The sequence below is a fragment of the Jaculus jaculus genome, chromosome 4, assembly GCF_020740685.1.
Source record: "Jaculus jaculus isolate mJacJac1 chromosome 4, mJacJac1.mat.Y.cur, whole genome shotgun sequence".
Lineage (NCBI taxonomy): Eukaryota > Metazoa > Chordata > Mammalia > Rodentia > Dipodidae > Jaculus > Jaculus jaculus.
This window is the reverse complement of record NC_059105.1, coordinates 97,754,063-97,772,519: the sequence shown is the minus strand read 5'-3', so window position 1 is coordinate 97,772,519 and position 18,457 is coordinate 97,754,063. Positions and strand designations below refer to the sequence as shown.

At 35.7% G+C, this 18,457-nt stretch overlaps 1 protein-coding gene across 2 annotated transcripts in view; it reads left to right on the top strand.

The window, feature by feature from the left end:
* The window catches only part of Arhgap15 (Rho GTPase activating protein 15), a 671,175-nt gene that overhangs the window by 333,200 nt on the left and 319,518 nt on the right, over positions 1–18,457 (top strand). The gene's annotated exons all lie outside the window — the stretch shown is intronic.

Genomic DNA, 18,457 nt, shown 5'->3' with positions numbered 1-18,457 from the left:
GGTTTCCATATATTAAAAGATATGAGTAACCACTAAAATTGGCCCAACTAAGTCAACAGCCTATGAAACTTTCTACTATTTCAGACCACTATCAAGATTTAGAAATGATATGTTCCAGAGCTGATAGGAAATGTCATATGCAAATTAGATGTTTTCCAGTGTTACATCTAGTTCTACCATTCCAAAACAATTGAATTTGGAGTGGAAAGGACTTATCACAGTTACATAGGTATCTTTAGTATCTTTTAACTATTTTTCCAGTCTATTCCTCCTTCAGTAAAATTGGAGTTATTAAGACATATTACATGTATTTCTAGGATTGGAGTGAGTCTCAACTTTCTGGAACAAAAAACAGGTATCTTTGAAATCAGCCAAATCAAGTCCCAATCTTAAAAACTGTAGTATCTTCTCTGGAACTTCTACTTGGCTAATTTTAGTCATTGTCCCCTGGACAAAGATGAACACAGTTACATCCTAGCTTTGGAAACATAAAGACAAGCCTGCAAGTTAATAAGGGCTTCTAAACTAATACAAATATACACATATATAGATATGAATGCTTGCTACATTATATTTGTTTATATATTGTAATTGTCATTAGGAAAAATAGATGTGTATATATACATATACATTCATACAAACACACATGCCAACAGAGAAGAAAGCTGTGCATATGTGATAACATCTTTTGATCAGGAATGATTGGGCCTGCAATTTTAGACATTATACAAGAACTTGAAGTAGACACTCCCCTTGGAAAGGAAGTCATTATTCAAAGACCCACACTTTAATTATCAGCAACTGCCAAATGCATATTCAGTTAGTCATTTGTGCTATATTGTGCTTATAGTTCTCACTGCATGTGTCTAAAAAGTACCCAACTTACTGGTGGAGATATCATGGTCATTTGGAAAACTTTATTTGGAATTTTTGAATGTTAAAAATGTTTTCCTTTAATTCATGGTTATTTTCCTCTTTAACTTCATTTGGGTCAGACAAAAGGTCAGTTTTCAGGGTTAGATTTCAATTTAAAGTATATATTTAATGTTAATTATGTAAATATTTTGCTGTACATACAGACATATTTGATGTGATGATTTGTGAGTCTCAAATATGAGTTGTAAGTGTAGCTTTGGGGAAAAAAGGTACAGGCTTCTAAAGTAGGTAGCTAAGGATAAAACAAAAGTTTCCTAAAACTTGTTTTAGAAACTAAGGCTAATAGATCCTACCAAACAGTAATTGTTTTTAAAGCTTTAGAATACTTCTTGGTCACAAAAGTTATTTGGGAAGAATACCCAATCCTTCTCTAGAATTTATTTTTACTGGGGAAAACAATTATTTATTTGCTTTGAGATTAAATGTAATTCTGCTTAAGGATAAGGAAAGAGACACATATTCTATGTATATTGAAATCTACCTAACTCTACAATGATTTCCTATTCACTTTTTAATTTGAAGCTTAAGAAAAACTAGTAATAACTAGACAATATTATGCATTTATTATATTATCAGATGTCGATCTATGTGTTTGTATGTGTCTCATATTCTTAACACTTTCCCTGACCCAAGTAATATTTTTGACCTGTAATGTGGAAGTGGTTATTGAAGCATGGAGAACCATGGCAATGTGTAATGTATAATGTATATGATTTCAAGTTATGGAGACATGTTTCAAATTCAAGCAATCTGGCTTTATGAGTCATTATATTGACCACTACATTGTAGTTAAGTAAATAAATAAAAGTATTTCAACCTTGAACTTAGAGAAATAAATATGTTTAAAAGAAAAATTAAGACCCATACAAATCAGTGAACTTTAATAAATACTAAAGAGCTTGTTAAGACACAAGTTGTTCTCTTTGGATTAATTTCATTATTAAAAGAAGACTGTCATTTAATGGTTAAAGTGAACCCAGATTTTAGACAGTAGTTCTTTTTTGTGTCTTATTGAATATTTATAATTGTAAGATTTCTGTAAGGTTATAATAATTTTTGCAAGGTAGGACATAGTTAATACCAAAGCATATAGTTCAATCAGTATATATGTATGCATATATGTATTCATTCTCACTTGAAAGACATAGTGATCAACCCATGCACACAATATCAAATTAGATCAAGTGCTTGAAATTCTGAGTAGCATATTTTATACTTGATTCATTTTAAACTATTTTTCAAGTAAATACAATGTGTGAAACCTCTCTGATGTAGGTTCTAGATTTGAACATCCAAACTTAGGTTTCTTATAGCATTTGGTTTTATGTCACTCTCTGGTGATTAAATAATTATGTGGAATCAGAGAATCATGTTGCCTTTCCTTTATTAACAGTCTAAGCACAAACTTGGTTGTCTGTTTGCTGCCTTTGGCTTCCTCTGCCCTCGATGTTCCCATGAGTTTTGTCGCCAAGATTGCAAGCAGATAAAGCCAGAATTACTTTGTTACAAAGGCATGTGAACATCATTAGCAGCTAACAGGTGGTCATGTCTTTGTCCAGTTTGTCTGTTTAACATGGGAAAAATATGTTCTCCCAATGACTAGATTCAGAAAGTTGTGTTAAAATTTTACTTTCCTTTTAAAAATATCATCTTAACCTGCCAACACTATCAAGTACTAATCAGATATTTTAAGATGTCAATTGAGTCTAACAGACAAAAAGCCAAATCATTGTGGGAAATTCAGGACAGCAGCCTAGGATGAGAGTCGGAGAGCAGCTCTCCAGGGAAGGCTGCTATGGAGAGTGGGGAGTCAATCAAAGGCAGTGCTCACAGATTTCTCCAAAGAAAAAGTATCTCCCACTGATGGAGAAAAGGAAAGGCCCAAATATAATCAGTGCATCAAATTACTTGGGAAATCTTTTTTAACTTTTCAGAGCTTATTTTTCCAGATCTATAAAAATGGGTCTGATAACATCCTTCTAGGATCATGTGAAAATTTGAAATTAGGGATGTAAATACTTAGCTCACAGCAGGCACTCAATAAATAGGAGCTCTTTTATTATCCTCTATGTCTCCAAGCAGATGGCACCAGAAAGGGTATGAGCCAAGGGTGGTGTCTGATGGAAGGCTGGAGCAGGGCATATACACTCCACATCCTACTCCCTGAGGGTACAGGAAATAGGGAAAAGAAGCCAGAATTGGATATGGGAGTCATAGCTGCAAAAGTCTAAATATGAGCAGCTGGTCTTTCCCCTGGCACCTCCCCAGGTGAAAATGGCAGCCAGGGCATTCTTGGGAGCAGCACACCAAGACCCACTAGAAGGGAGCCAAGAGATACTCTTGATTCCTTTATGCACAGAAGAGCATGGCACTAGGGAGTCCTGGCTGATGGGAAAAAATTATCTATCACCTGTGAGTATGTAAAAGAAAGTTTCATGTATTCATTATTGTTCCTTAGCAAATTCTACTAAGTAGATAAACAAATAAAATTACTGACTTTATTTTTCTGTGATTTTATTTCTTAAACAAGTAGCAGTTATGCAATGCTTCAGCAGTAATCTATCTCATGGCAATCAAAATGATAAACTATAAAATCTACAAGTGTGAAAGATAACTTTTATATAAAACTGACATTAGTAGCATAAATAAACGTCCTCAAAATGAACATAAGTTAGAAAAACAGTCAATTGGTAAAAGGACTAAAAGGAAATGAATTTGTGTTTAGCTGGTTTTTATTTTAATTTATAAAAAAAATACATTTGGGTTACAAAATCCTAAAAGTATTTTGATGCAGATTTCTCAATTACATATTACCTTCATGATATGTGCAATGAGATTTTATGGATGAAGATAAGAATGGAAAACTTCAAGTGAACTATTTATACATTGTAGAAAATATGAAATCTGTAGACTTTTAATGTTATCTGTGTTTGAAAACGTGCCTGTCTAGTAATCATAATCATGCCAAACTTAAACAAGTTTGATGGATAAGGCAGTAATATTTTATAGTAATTTAAATAATCATAGTACTCACCAGCTACAAGTAAAAGTAAGGTCCAGTTGTAAATTGGTTGCTTAGACTTTGACACAGTTTCACAAAGAATTCATATATTATGGACAAATAACTCTGAAACTTTAGAAGTCACAGTACTTTTTCTAGGGAACACTTCATCCTTGCTGTACCTCTGGCTCTAAGAGCAAATACTTCCCAGTCAAATTACTTTCCATCCACCTTGCTATTTCCTTGTCTCTCATTCATGCACTAACTTTTCCAAGTAATGTCTAAGAATAGCTTTGACTAGAAGCTTCCTGAAACCTGAATATCCCCAGAAGTGGTAGGAAAGGGATGGTGAGTCTTTGAGGCAGGAGAAATCCTATGGAAGGAGAGAATGAAGAACTGGAAAGGAAGGTTTAGTGGCATGAGAGAGGATGATATTCTTCAGCAAGGCAGGTGTTCTTTGCAGAAAATGACTGTGATGACAGATTAAGCCTTGCATTGTCCCAAATACTGGCCCTTGATAAATCTAGGTAATACATATGGACATGATCATAATGCTATTGTTTCATTATTTATGTATAATTTAAAAGTTTTCCAATTGAAAACCAAAGTAAACACACAAAGTTAGGTGTGAGAATGTAAAAAATTCAATAAAATTACACATACATATACACACCATATAAATATATGTATATTTGAATTGCAATTTAAATCCCTTTTTAAAAGATTAAATTTCTGCTTTGGTATATTTTGAATATCCACAGTGTCTGTCTCCAAAGCCCTGGCACAGGTTGTCATGAAAGCAGCACTCTTGCTCAGCTCACCAGTTCCTCTGTAGGTTCATCTGGGCCCTAGCTAATGGGCAAAAGGTGGTTCATCTCCTGCCAGGGAGTCAGTTCTGTATTCTTGCAACCATAGTAGACTTTAAACACACCCACCAAGGCTCAGGAAACTTTAGAGAAGAAGGAACAGAAAGAATGTAAGAGCCACAGGGTGGGAGAGACTATCCAGAGGCAGTGGCCTCCCGTACCCCCCGCACACACACAGTGACTGACTGCTGCTCTCACAACCCACAACCCACAACTCTACGGTGAATACCAGCAATCCCATGAAGGAGGGCCCTCAGCTGAGTGGGGGCAGGGAGGGAAATAATGGTACCAACACATGATGTATCTATATAAAGTTTCTACTTAACAAAAGCAAATAAATAAAAAATACTTAAAAGAAGATTTAATTTTCCATATATGACTTTTAGTAAGACCTTTTAAGTAAAAACTTGATAGCTTGTTGTTTTCTTATTCTTCCCTTAGAATCAATACATTTTTCTTTTTCCTTATGACCACTGTGACCTTTCTGGTAACTATGTAATTAAGAAAATTTGTAAGAAGTTTATTAGTATCCAAAATTCAAAAGTCATATCAGTTCTTTGGATAAATATGTAATTAGTAATTGTATAAAACACATACTGTGAAGCCTATCTTGCAGACTCATATAAATACATATTTTAAAGGTTCTTCTTAATAAGAGTTTTGTATAAAACAACTTATTCCTGCCAATGCATAAAAATAATAAGATAAGTAAGCCATCTGCCAAGAAAAATAAAATATTAAAATTTCACAGATAAATTATATCTAGTAATAAACAGAAAAGCTCTTACCTAGAAACCACAAAAATCTCATAATATATGCATAGAATATTGTGGATTATCATGGTTTCATGGGAACAAAGACTTCCTAAATTAGTAGATTAGTTTGCCATTTTATCTTTCCTATTTAAGTAGGATGGTCATTCACATTACTTTTTTTTTTTAATAGTTGTTTATTTATTTGAAAGAGGAAGAGAGAGAAAGAATGGCTGCACAAGGGCCTCCAGCCACAGCAAACAAACTCCAAATGCATGTGCCTCCTTGTGCAACTGGCTTACATGGGTCTTGGGAAATCAAAGCAAGGTCCTTTGCCTTGGCAAGCAAGTGCCTTAACCACTAAGCCAGCTCTCCAGCCCTCTCATTACTTTTGTATTTCCTAAAATTAATGTCACTCTGGTACCAATTTCATTCACTATCTACTTGAGAAAAGTTTTTGACAAAAAAGAGAACATTAAAATTTTTAGTTATCTAAACAAAACTGTCAAGTCTACGTTGGATCTTTTTCTACAAGTTAAGTTTTATTCAACTGGTAAAGAAATACATGGAAAAAAATATTAAGACTGATACTAAATTAATGTGATTAACACTGGTGTGTTTTAATTTTAAGAGAAAAACCTTAAAGATTACATGCACATTTGATTATAAACCATCCAAATCACTGTATTAAAACACTGTTATTCACAAAGGTTCCAGGGTTATACTGGAGCCCTGTGTGACCCCTATTATTGTCCTGACTTAGTTCACAAGATAGCCAGCAACAATCCCAACTTTCTAGGGACCAATAGATTTTAATTTTTCAAAATACTTAGTTATCTATGATTCACTTGATAAGAGGACTTGGTGATGAGCCAAGCAAAGAATATCCTGATTAATCTCTTTTCTCCTATCTGAGGGGCTGATCTTGCCCTCTGCCCTGTGGGCATCCACGCCCATGCATCTTGCAGCATGAGCTACTCTGAAAGTGTTTCTAACCCTATCATTGCTCTAGCACTAGATCACCCCATCTTGCTCCTGACCCTGGCAGTAACACCGTGACCACAGTTCCCCTTAGATGAACTGCATTTAATCAATTTCTGATTTCATTAGGTCAAGTGGCAACTTTCTTTCAATAATAGGCCAAATACAGAGGGCTCTTGTCTCTAACTCTCCAGCAATATTTCCTAAGCATGAGACACTATTGTGATTGTAAACAAAAGAAAACTGTTCTTTCATCTACTCTAAAAGTTTTGTCCTTTCTAGTCCATGACTTTAAAAAGAGAACATTAACAATTTTTTACAAACTTAAGTATATGCTAATAACACATTATTGTCATTTGAGCTTAAAGTCTCTTTGACAAATATAACATTTAGGGCTGTCTTTCATTCTCATCTTTTTGTACCTAGACAAGCATTATTTCTAATGCAGATCATCACTTCCTCTTTCTATATCCAATATTTATTTGATCCACTCAATTTTGTCTCTGAAGTAAAAGAACTTATGCAATGATTTTTTAAAAAATCCTAAAGGGAAGTAATTTTCTTTGTAAAAAGTATTTGGTTTTCCCAAACGGGATCAATGGTATGCTTAGAAAAATATTAATTATAAACACATGAAATCTTTAATGGTTTCTTAGAAAAAAAATTGCTTCTTATTACTTATAGGATAGTCTACACCATTTAAGCAAAATCAGTTATTGCTTCCACACCAAAATATAATACAAAGCTCAGAATATCAGATTTGACCATCAAAATTCATTTTTAAAATCTGATGTATAGAGCTGGATTAGTGGTTAAGTGCTTGTCTATGAAGTCTAAGGACCACAGTTTGAGGCTCGATTCCCCAGGACCCACGTTAGCCAGATGCACAAAGGAGCACACACATCTGGAGTTCATTTGCAGTGGCTGAAGGCCCTGGCATGCCCATTCTCTCTCTCTCTCTCTCTCTCTCTCTCTCTCTCTCTCTCTCTCTCTCTCTCTTTCTGTCTCTCTCTGTCTCTCTCTCCCTCCCTCTCTCCCTCACTCCCTCCCTCCCTCCCTCTCTCTTCTTCTTTCTCTATCTTTGTCTCTCAATAAATAAATAAAAATAAACAAAAATATTAAAAATATCTTTAAAAATATGATGTATAATGTTAAGGTTCTTAAGTTCCTTAGAGAAATGATTCATGGATGAATATGAAAAGTAAATTAGTTTGTCATTTTATCTTTCCTGATTGTTTAATATTATCTGAAGGTAAATGTCCCTACTCCCTAATTCCTCTGGTGAAAATAGTTATATCCCATTTGGGAACAAAATTGATTAACTTAAAAAATGTATACAAAATGGAAGATGTCATGACCATAATTTAGATCTTGCTGATAGAAAAAGGCCTATATTCCCAACACTCAGGAACAGGTAGAGCAGGAATTAAAGACTATCTTCAGGTACATAATATGATTGAAGCTAGCCTGAACTACACAAGGTCCTGTTACAAACAATTAAACAAAAACAAAAATCTTGCTGTCAGATATAGTACCCTCAAAATTGAAAACAGGATAATAGATAAAGAAAAATTTCTCATTCTTCTCCACCACCTATGCTTCTATTGCTTTTTCAGTAGTTCCTAATTAAATTTCTACAATAGAAAAGCATAATTACAAGTTCCTCTAGAAATAACCTTACATTATTTGTGTCCTCTTCTCCAGATATATTCTCCACTAATTTGTGACCCCACACTCTTTTTTACAGGTTATTATAATCTCTCCTATACAACCCAGTATGCCTATAATCTATTCTAGTATCCTGGTTTGTGTGATTTTTTTTTAAATTTTATTTATTTTTTTATTTATTTGAGAGAGTGATAAATGAGGGAGATAGTGAAAGAGAGAATGGGCATGTCAGAGCATTAAGCCACTGCAAATGAACTCCATATGCAAACATCACCTACTACAACTGAGTTACATCCGTCCTGGGGAATTGAACCTGGGCCCTCTGGCTTTTCAGTTAAGCACCTTGACCCACAAAATCCAGTTTTGTTTTAAGTAATTAGTATATTTCATACTTGTTTATGTGCACTAACTAGTATTAGCTTGACCTTATGACAATCTCTAGAAATTAAACTTTTGAGAGTGTCAAGTGCCATTTCCATTTCTGCATCAAATAATACAATGGGAGAATGTTGACATAGGGTTAAGTGATTTTACTTCAAAGAAAGAAAATACTTCAATTTTAATGTTCTATATATCGACTTATTATATATCCGCATACTTTAGAAACAATATCATAGCTATAATATGTGGATATATATTATGCTTTCAAATATGTTACCTTAACTTTCAAAGGGCTACTTTATGAGGAGGCCAGTGCCTTCCTTATATAAGCCATTTTTTTTATTCTACATGCGTAATATTCATGAGGCTTTTTTCAGGTTTTCCTTCTCACCCACTCAGTCATGTGTTTTCTCATTTTCACTAACATGGAACACACACACACATAGTGAGTTGTGTGACATTTCTCCATTCAATTATTTCCCATAGGAAATGTAATTAGAATCAAGCCAATGTCATGAAGCACCTTTTTCTCATTGCTGAGAAAATGATCTGAACATAACATAACATGAAGCATTGGTGTTTCATGTTATGAATGTTAGTGTAAGTGAGCAAGCACATGAATGAGTGGGTGAGAAGGAAAATGTGAAGAAGGCATCATGAATCTTATGCACATGGAATAAACAAAATGGCTGATATAAGGCATTGACCTCCTCATAAAGCAGCCCTTATGACAAAGATTTCAAGTCAGGTAATATATTTGAAAGCATATCCTAGACATGTAGATGGGAGGTGGGCAACAATTGCCATGGATAAGAAGGCAAATGTTTCCTGGGAATTTATTGCTGTCATGGAACTATGGGAACTTTTCAAATGTAGAAAAGAGAATAGCAGATAAACCCGAGTGGGGGATACACATTAGGATAGGATATAAGACACTAGAGAGCAATGAAATGTTTGGGAGCAGCAATGGATTGGTGAACCTACAATGCATCACACACTGGGTCAACAACTAGGTGGTATGTACAGGGTATCATTTGGCAAAGGGTCTCACATTTCCTCTTTGTACTGAAAGTAATGGGAGCTTACTGAAGAACAATTATGTAAGCAGGACAGTTTAAAAGGTAGGGTTTTTGAGAGCAACTATTTTTGTGAAATGTGGAAGATGGAAAGAAGACTGGCAGTAGAAAATAATAAAATACCATAAGTAAAGACATAAATGGAGGAAATATTACAGTATCCACAGATGACACAGTGCCATGTTGGCAGTGAGAATGGCAGGGAGGCAAAGGGGGTTTTCTGAATTGTTAGCCTTAGGTTTTTCTGATATTTATTGGAAGAATACTTGACATTTCTCAAAAGCCTATTGCTTTCAGTATGGAAAAAGCATTAAGTTGTGAATTGTCAGCAAAGTTTCCACCTGACCTGTGTTGTTTTCAGGCAATTATCTAGACTGTTGTCACTCCAGGTGTGGTCCATCGGCCAGCACAAACATCACCTGGGAGATTGTTATGAGATTATGAACACTTGAACCTCACCATAAGCCCACTGAATGAGCTCTGCATTTTACAGATGACTCACATACACATTAAAGCTTAAGAAATACATTGCCACATTAAAAAAAAAAAAAAAAATAGCTTCTCTAAATGGGCCAGAGCCATGACTGCTTTGAGGGACTTTGGAAAGACCTATTTATTTAGAAGAGCTGTCTAGGGCTGGAGAGATGCCTTAGCAGTTAAGGTGCTTGCCTACAAAGCCAAAGTACCCAGGTTCCATTTCCCAGTATCAACATAAACCAAATGAACAAGTGGCACATGCATCTGGGGTTTGTTTGAAGCAGCTCTCTGTGTTATGTGTGTGTGTGAGTGTGTATGTGTATGTATCTGCCTCTTTCTCTCTCTCAAATTAATAAATAATAAAGTATATTAATTTCTATTAAAATAGAAAAGCTATCTAATGTGTTTTTGTGTAAAATAACCCTGTATATCGTTATTGACCTGCCTATTTCATTGACAACACATGGTTTAGGATGGAGAATATTTTTTAATCTCATCATTCCTTTCTAACTCATGACTACAACCCAATTGGTACAGAATCAAGACTTAAGCTTCCTGTGTAATTTTTGCCTATACCATGCCCATATTTTGAACTCTGAACCTGCCAGGTCAAAAATGTAATCCTTCTCGTCAAAGGACATCAACTATAACATGGAAATCATTCTAAGAATAAACTAAACTCACCAAAATCAACAAAGAAACCAAAGCTACCAGCAATTCCCTGGAAATATTCCATTAATTCCCTCAATGAATCCATGTGCAAAGTCCATCAGAAATTCTGTTTATCAATCTTTCATTTTCCATGCAACTTCTTTTCTGGGAACATGAACTCTCAAATACAGCCTGTGTTTGTTACTTAATTTCTCCAGATGCAATAATAATTATAGTATGTGATTGCTTAAAGTTCTTAATTTTTTTTTATTTATTTATTTGAGAGAGACAGACACACAGAGAGAAAGACAGATAGAGGGAGAGAGAGAGAATGGGCGCGCCAGGGCTTCCAGCCTCTGCAAACGAACTCCAGATGCGTACGCCCCCTTGTGCATCTAGCTAACGTGGGACCTGGGGAACCGAGCCTTGAACTGGGGTCCTTAGGCTTCACAGGCAAGCGCTTAATCGCTAAGCCATCTCTCCAGCCCAAAGTTCTTAATTTTTATGCTGGTCTTGAGTGCTGAAATTCCCTTCCCTTGGCCTGCAGGTTCGATGTTCTCATTCTGGCTGATCCATGTTAGCTGTGAGGATTGCCAAAATAACCAAGACCTACCAGTCTGTAGTTCAGCTTAGCTATTTTGAAAAACTGCAAAAGAAACAAAAGTAGGCTCACAATTGAGTCCTCAAAGACTAGAGTGTAACTTTAAACTGAGGTGTAGTTAATCCTCTAATAAAGTGTGATTTCATCACTAAGAAAGACTGATAATGATAACTTCTCAAATAAAACATTGTTTCCAATCTATGAACTAGAAAATGAAAGAAGCAGATATTATACCTTTTTTTTCCAATTAAAAACAAACTTTCCCATAAACTAATCCCTAAATATCTACTGTATTAAAAATGAGTTGGACAGTAATGAGACAGATTGAAGGAATTTCGTCAAATTTTAGTGCTGACTGGATTCACTTCACTTCTTCATCTTGCAGAAGAAGAATCAATCTTGTGTTTTCTAGTTAGCACCTGAGTTTGTTATTGCTATTCCATGCCCTGATTTTAAATTGGAAAACTGATGTCCACTAAAACATTTGGCTGAGAACACAAGTGATTTTGCTTAACTCATTTTTTATTGAACAAAATCCAGACTTTTAGTTAATAAGCATTAGATATAAATCACATGTGAATGGAATCATTAAGATTTTCTTTACATTCCAAACTATCAGGTCATTATGGAATCATAAGAAGTGAGCTCACACAATAATCCTTACAATTGCATAAAAGCCATTATTTTTACAAGCTTTAAAAGAACCTTTTAACTATTACATAAAGAACATGTTGGGTTGCTAGAGTGTATAGATGTAACTTGTGAAAATATTCTTTGACTAAAACCTTTGAAAAGATATCATTTCCAGCTGAAATAGTTTTAACTGTTTAACAGTTTGTGATTATGTTTTATATAGGACAAGTAAAGACTTTATATTAAAATACAAATTTCAGGGAGTGGAGAGATGGCTTAGCAGTTAAGGTGTTTTCTTACACAGCCAAAGGACCCAGGTCCAATTCACCAGGACCCATGTAAGCCAGATGCACAAGGTGGTGTATGTCCCTGGAATTCATTTGCAGCAGCTGAAAGCCATGTCACACTCATTCTTTCTCTCTCCCTATCTGACTCTTTTGCTCTCTCTGTCTCTCAAACAAATACAATAAGTTTAAAAATTTAAAAATATATAAAATTCAGAATGATTGCTTAGTATACTCACTATATAAAATTAGACCAGAAATTTAATATTTTAATTTAAATTAAGCAATAGAAATTTGTGACAATTTAAGGTGGATCAGTTAAGGGCAAAACTAGAACAAATTGTTCCTCTAAATGATAGTTGCTTTTCTTTCCTGTCTTATAAGCACTTCTCATCATTGACTTTGAAATCCAACAGTTTAAACTCAGTTCTTATTTCAGTGGGCTAATCCCTTCCATAAATCATGCTCAAGAGCTCAAATAATTTGCACATCATTTAAAGATGTATTTGCTTTGAAATATTCACCTCAAGCCCTCTTGTATATCCTTTGTCTCTAAAGATTTGTAGTGTTTGTTTTGTTCTCTGAGGTATAAAAGACATGGATAAACTTTTTATTCCTGTTATTTCAAGATTAGTTAACGAGAATGCATATTAATTCAGCAGGGACAGGCACAAACCTCAGGAAAGATGATCATACACATGCCTCTCAGGAATAGCAAAGTACAAAACGTCAGTCTGCAAATCTCCTTGGACTTTCTCAAAAGAATATTGAGGGATTTAAATTTCCAGAATATGTCTACAAATGTAATTTCTTTCTTGTGGAGAACAGAAGTTATACTGATTATTTCTCCCCAGAAAATTGATTCTAATTTGTACTTGAACGAAAATTAAGCTGTCTACAAAGTGGTTCTTTAAGAAGACAGGGGAAAATCCCCATACAAATGGTGAATTTAACATTAAAATGTATACACCTGATATGCCACCGTATTTTTAAAAATACTTTTATGAGATTTCAAGTCACAAAATGAAATTCAACAATACAACATTTCTTTTTTTATTTCTACAAAAGGATGGAATTGGGAGGACCTCAAAATTGAAAGTGGAGAAATACAGATTATCATCAATGTTATCTCTGCATTAATAAACAACTTTTATCATTTTCAAGCAAAGCCAAAAGACAATCCTGATTTCTCTACCTAATGCAGCTGTCTGAATGTTAGGAGGTAGCCTGCTCTTTCCTTCATCTGAAAATGACCATAAACTTTGGCACTTAAGTGCTTATCGGGAAATGACTAAGTGGATTCAGAGGTAATAAATCACCCATATGGATCCAGCCACCCACAGTCTTGTTCCACTTCTGTTCTTTACAAGTGTAGCAGTAGACATTTCCACAGTCCTCAGGGTGCCAAACTTTGCAACATTAGGAAAATCTGCCAGTAGCTTGATTTATCTTCCTCACTCAGTCAGCTAAGACCCAACTAAGTAAAAATCAGCAAGAACAAACTTGGATACAACTCTCCCCCTTTGCCACTTTAATTTCCATGGAATTTGAAGCCCCTGGTGAGAAATATTCAGATGAGGTCTCAAACCATAGGTGCGGGTCTGATGATGCTGACTCAGTATTCATTATTTGCAGAAGATCATCAGGTATTCCCAGTTAATCCACACGCAATCCTCTCGGTACTTTCGGAGGGATGTGGAAGACATAGCCATTTTATAAGCTGTAAACTCCTAAATTACCCTAAATTAGAGATACTATTAATTGGACACTTAAAGACAGGATCTGCCTATCCCATAGCCTAGTCTTCTCCTGATGGAAAAAATCAATTAAATATTTAGGATGTGGAATACCTTCCAGGTTGGAGAATGCATTTCATTTAAATTATGGTACTCCAATCCAAAACATTAAAAGGGATTTTAACGGATGGAGGCACATTACTGTCTCTTGGATTGGGTGCATTAACACTTTAAAAATGAATGTGCTTCCCAGGATTTCCTATTTGTTCCACCAGCTGCCTGTCTATGTGCCAGATAAACAGTTTAAGTGTAAGTATGTAAAAGATGCATGAGTCACTGTGTGCTGAGGTGCACCCTTGTAGGAAGACTCTCCATCTGTGACCCTTTGGGTTCATTTTTCTTAATGTCTAGTAAGTGAAAAGGAATTGGGCCCCTTTGATCATGGAGGGTAGTTAGACCTCTCACAAAGGTTTTGGGTTTATCTAATATTTTATCATTTCTTCCTATGATCTTCCTCAATAAAATACTATTAATTATGACCGCAAAAGGCTGGGACAAGAGTAGAATTTAGAAAAAACATTAACTTTTCCACTGGAGGACTGTGAATGGAATCATTTGATTCTCATTTGTGGACTATGTCAAATTTATGAACAGTATGGTGAAAATGTACTTGTTATGTTTCCATATTACAGAAGCATAGTATAGAAATAGCTAATGTGTTGAAAAACTTACCAGCTCTGGGAACTGGTCCAAGCATCGAGGCGCACTCGTATTTAATCCAGTCAATAACCCTAGGAGATACAGTGGATTTATTATTACCTCCTTTTTTCCTATTAGGTAACTCAGACACTAAAAGGAACACTAATGTACCCAAAGTCATAGTGCTAAGATGAAACTAAGTTTGAATTTAAAATCAAGCAATCTCACTTCACAGCATAGAATTGCTGTCATCATTCTGTGATGTCCCTGACTTGTGGAATGAAGTTGAAGGAGTCTGCCCCTCATTTCCCCTCTAGACTTTAGCTGGCCACTCAATCATACTTACCCTCTGATTTATAATTTTTAATTGTCAAATTTAATAGTACCTACCTCACAGACCTGCTTGGAAGCAAAGTTACATTAAATAATGTGTCATATATGGGTATGTTTGGCATAATCAATGTTAATCATAGCATTAGTACAAGTATGTTATACCCTGTAGTGTTTTGTAAAGTGAACCTAATTTAGTTAAGCAAAGGTTTACTTAAAGACACTGACTGAAATGTCTATAGATTAACATATTTTCAAAACTATCTCTGGGCCTTTGAAGGGAAAATTTACCAATATCCTTACAGAAGACTACCCACTTCTGGAACTGAGTATAAGTCCACTCTCATTCATATATGAAAGGCTTGATTCCCAACTTACATAAATAGCATAAACATATCATTTTGTCTTACTGAGAGAAAACAAACTCATCTAAACAGAAAAGATGTGAGGAAGATAGTAGTCAGTGTCTTTGTTTTGAAAATAAAGTATTTCATGCCATATCTGATAGAACAAATATTTCATTGCTCATGCCCTGCTTCAAAAAAGAGCAAAAACCGTATCTAACTAGCAATATTGCATAACATGGATAGTCATATATAGGGCTGAAACTTCAGCATTAACATATAGTTACAAAGTTCAGTGAAATTGCAGAACTTTATCTGAAAGGATATTATCAGCATTTTGATGGCAAGCCAACAAACAAAAGGAAACAAATTAATCTTTTCAAAGTCAGGTAGAAAGAATATTTCAGTGCCTTCCCAGGTAATTGCTATCACCTACAGGTCCTCAGGAGCCTATTTTGCTTGTAATTGATACCTAGTCTTCAGACTCAGATATTGAAGCCAAATGCTATTTTAAGGGATCATTAAGAAAGTTGGGAACTGGGCTGGAGAGATGGCTTAGCGGTTAAGCGCTTGCCTGTGAAGCCTAAGGACCCCGGTTCGAGGCTCGGTTCCCCAGGTCCCACGTTAGCCAGATGCACAAGGGGGCGCACGCGTCTGGAGTTCGTTTGCAGAGGCTGGAAGCCCTGGCGCGCCCATTCTCTCTCTTTCCCTCTATCTGTCTTTCTCTCTGTGTCTGTTGCTCTCAAATAAATAAATAAATAATTTAAAAAAAAGAAAGTTGGGAACTAGTGTGTGTGTGTGTGTGTGTGTGTGTTCAATTTTTTACGATTGGACCAAGTGTGTTATAATTCAGTGGAGAATCACAGACAGATGCCTTTACCCTCTCAATATGTAAGGAAGGCTAACGAATAATGTCAGAGTATAATGTTTAGATCTGTCAACAGTGTGCATTATTTGTCTGGGAAAGTTCCTGATCAACAATCACTCTATGTTTTTGCTCACTAGATTGAAGTTCTGTCATAGGAGTACAGTTTGTACCTCTTTTGAGCTCCACACTTCCCTTGAACAAACCAACATGAAGAGGCTCAGGAGGGGTAATTAGAGCTGGATGGACACTGAGCTCCCCCAGCTAGTCCATTCTGAACACCAGTGAAGAAGGCTCAAACCACCAGTGGTACTCTTCCTAAGATTACTGCTTTGTTTCTGTATGGGGAGTTAAAAAATAATTCCTCCCCATTATACTATGCACATAATTGCATTGGCAAAGATCTCAATGATCTATAACTGGGCAGTGAAGGCAAACAAAATGGGCCATAAAATTCAAGATTCCACATTCTGATAGAAAAACAGTAATGGTGTGAACTCTGAACGGCTAGTGTAGCTGAGACAGGAACTCAGCCAGTCACAGCACTGGGATTTGTTGGAGGGAAGTATCTGCACAATTACTTGCAAAGTAATTTAAAAGCTTCAAGAATTCTTTTTTTTTTTTTTGGTTTTTCGAGGTAGGGTCTCACTCTAGCCCAGGCTGACCTGGAATTCACTATGGAATCTCAGGGTGGCCTCGAACTCACAGTGATCCTCTTACCTCTGCCTCCTAAATGCTGGGATTAAAGGCGTGCGCCACCACGCCCGGCTAGGAATTCTTAATTCTGCATTCAAAAAGAGTTTTAGGGTATAGGGAAATGGCTCAGTAGGTAAATGTTCACTGCTCAAGCTGCAGTACCTGAGTTCAGTCCCATGAAAAAAGATGGATGCTGTGATGGGCTTCTATAATCCCAACACACTTATAGCAAGATTGGAGGTAGAAACAGAATTTTCCTGGAAGCATGTGGCAAGCCTAAGGAAGAACAGGAGAGGAAGAATCCAGACTGACATACCCTGCCTCAAAAGATGTCTATACATGATGACATCAAAACAGAAGCAGTACTAGCTGGAAAGAAGAAGGAGAATCAGTGGAGAGGGGGACAGGGAAATAGGAAAGGGAGAATAGTGGAAGGGGATTACGATCATAGTATATTATCTATATGTATAGAAATTTCAATAAAAGTTTAAAAATTAAAAAAAAAGATATAGACAGGCAAGGGTAAACCTGAATGTTGTCCTCTGACCTCGACTTGCACATCATGACACATGCCAGCTCACAGACACACACACACACACACACACAAATAAATGTGTTAGTTGTCTTTGTAACTGAATTCTATCACAGTATTGTCTATCAAACAGATTTATTTTGAAGATAAATTCATGCACAAACTACTTATTAGAATAAGCTTCTTGACCTAATTCACAATGAGTACAACTTTCTTGTTCATAGGCTTTACCAAAGTACTTTGATGAAATTTATATCTATATTTAAGCATCAACTTTCCATTTACATTAAGGACAAGTTCTCATTCACACAGTGTGGAATCACACCATGGATCTTGGCCCACAAAGGGCTTAGAATAGAAGAATCAAAGCTATGAGAATGCCGTAAGCTAGAGTCCTGATTTTATTTCTTTTTCTCTGATCCTTAGTGCTCTTGAGGCAGGCATTATTACCTGGCTGGTGAGAGAATAATGGAGTGTCATGCTCTAGTATTAAGTGACCTTGAATCTCATCCTTAGGGGACAAAAGTAGTTTAGGACAGCCTACCTACTCATACAGCTGCTGTACAGTAGTGAAGACCAAGCCAGTATCACTTAGAAAGACTTCCTCAGCTAGTTACTGAGAGAAAGTGCTTAGAGCAGTGCCTTGAAGGCAGAAAATGCTCATTGCAAGCAGACACAATTAGGATTTGGAGAGTTCTTTATGACCAAATAAGTCCATATAACTTCCATAGTTTTAAAGACATGATGGTAAAAATATAAACAAGGTGGCAAATTAATTGGAGGTGGCAGGAAAAATATTTTAATTATTACAAATAAAATAGTTTTGAATTTTTCCATTGTCTTGTACATTAAAACACATTTGGAGACAATATATACCAGAGAAACAAAGTGATATGACTATATCAGTTTCCATAAAGTTAAGGCCTTTCCTCCTACAGAGAAATGATT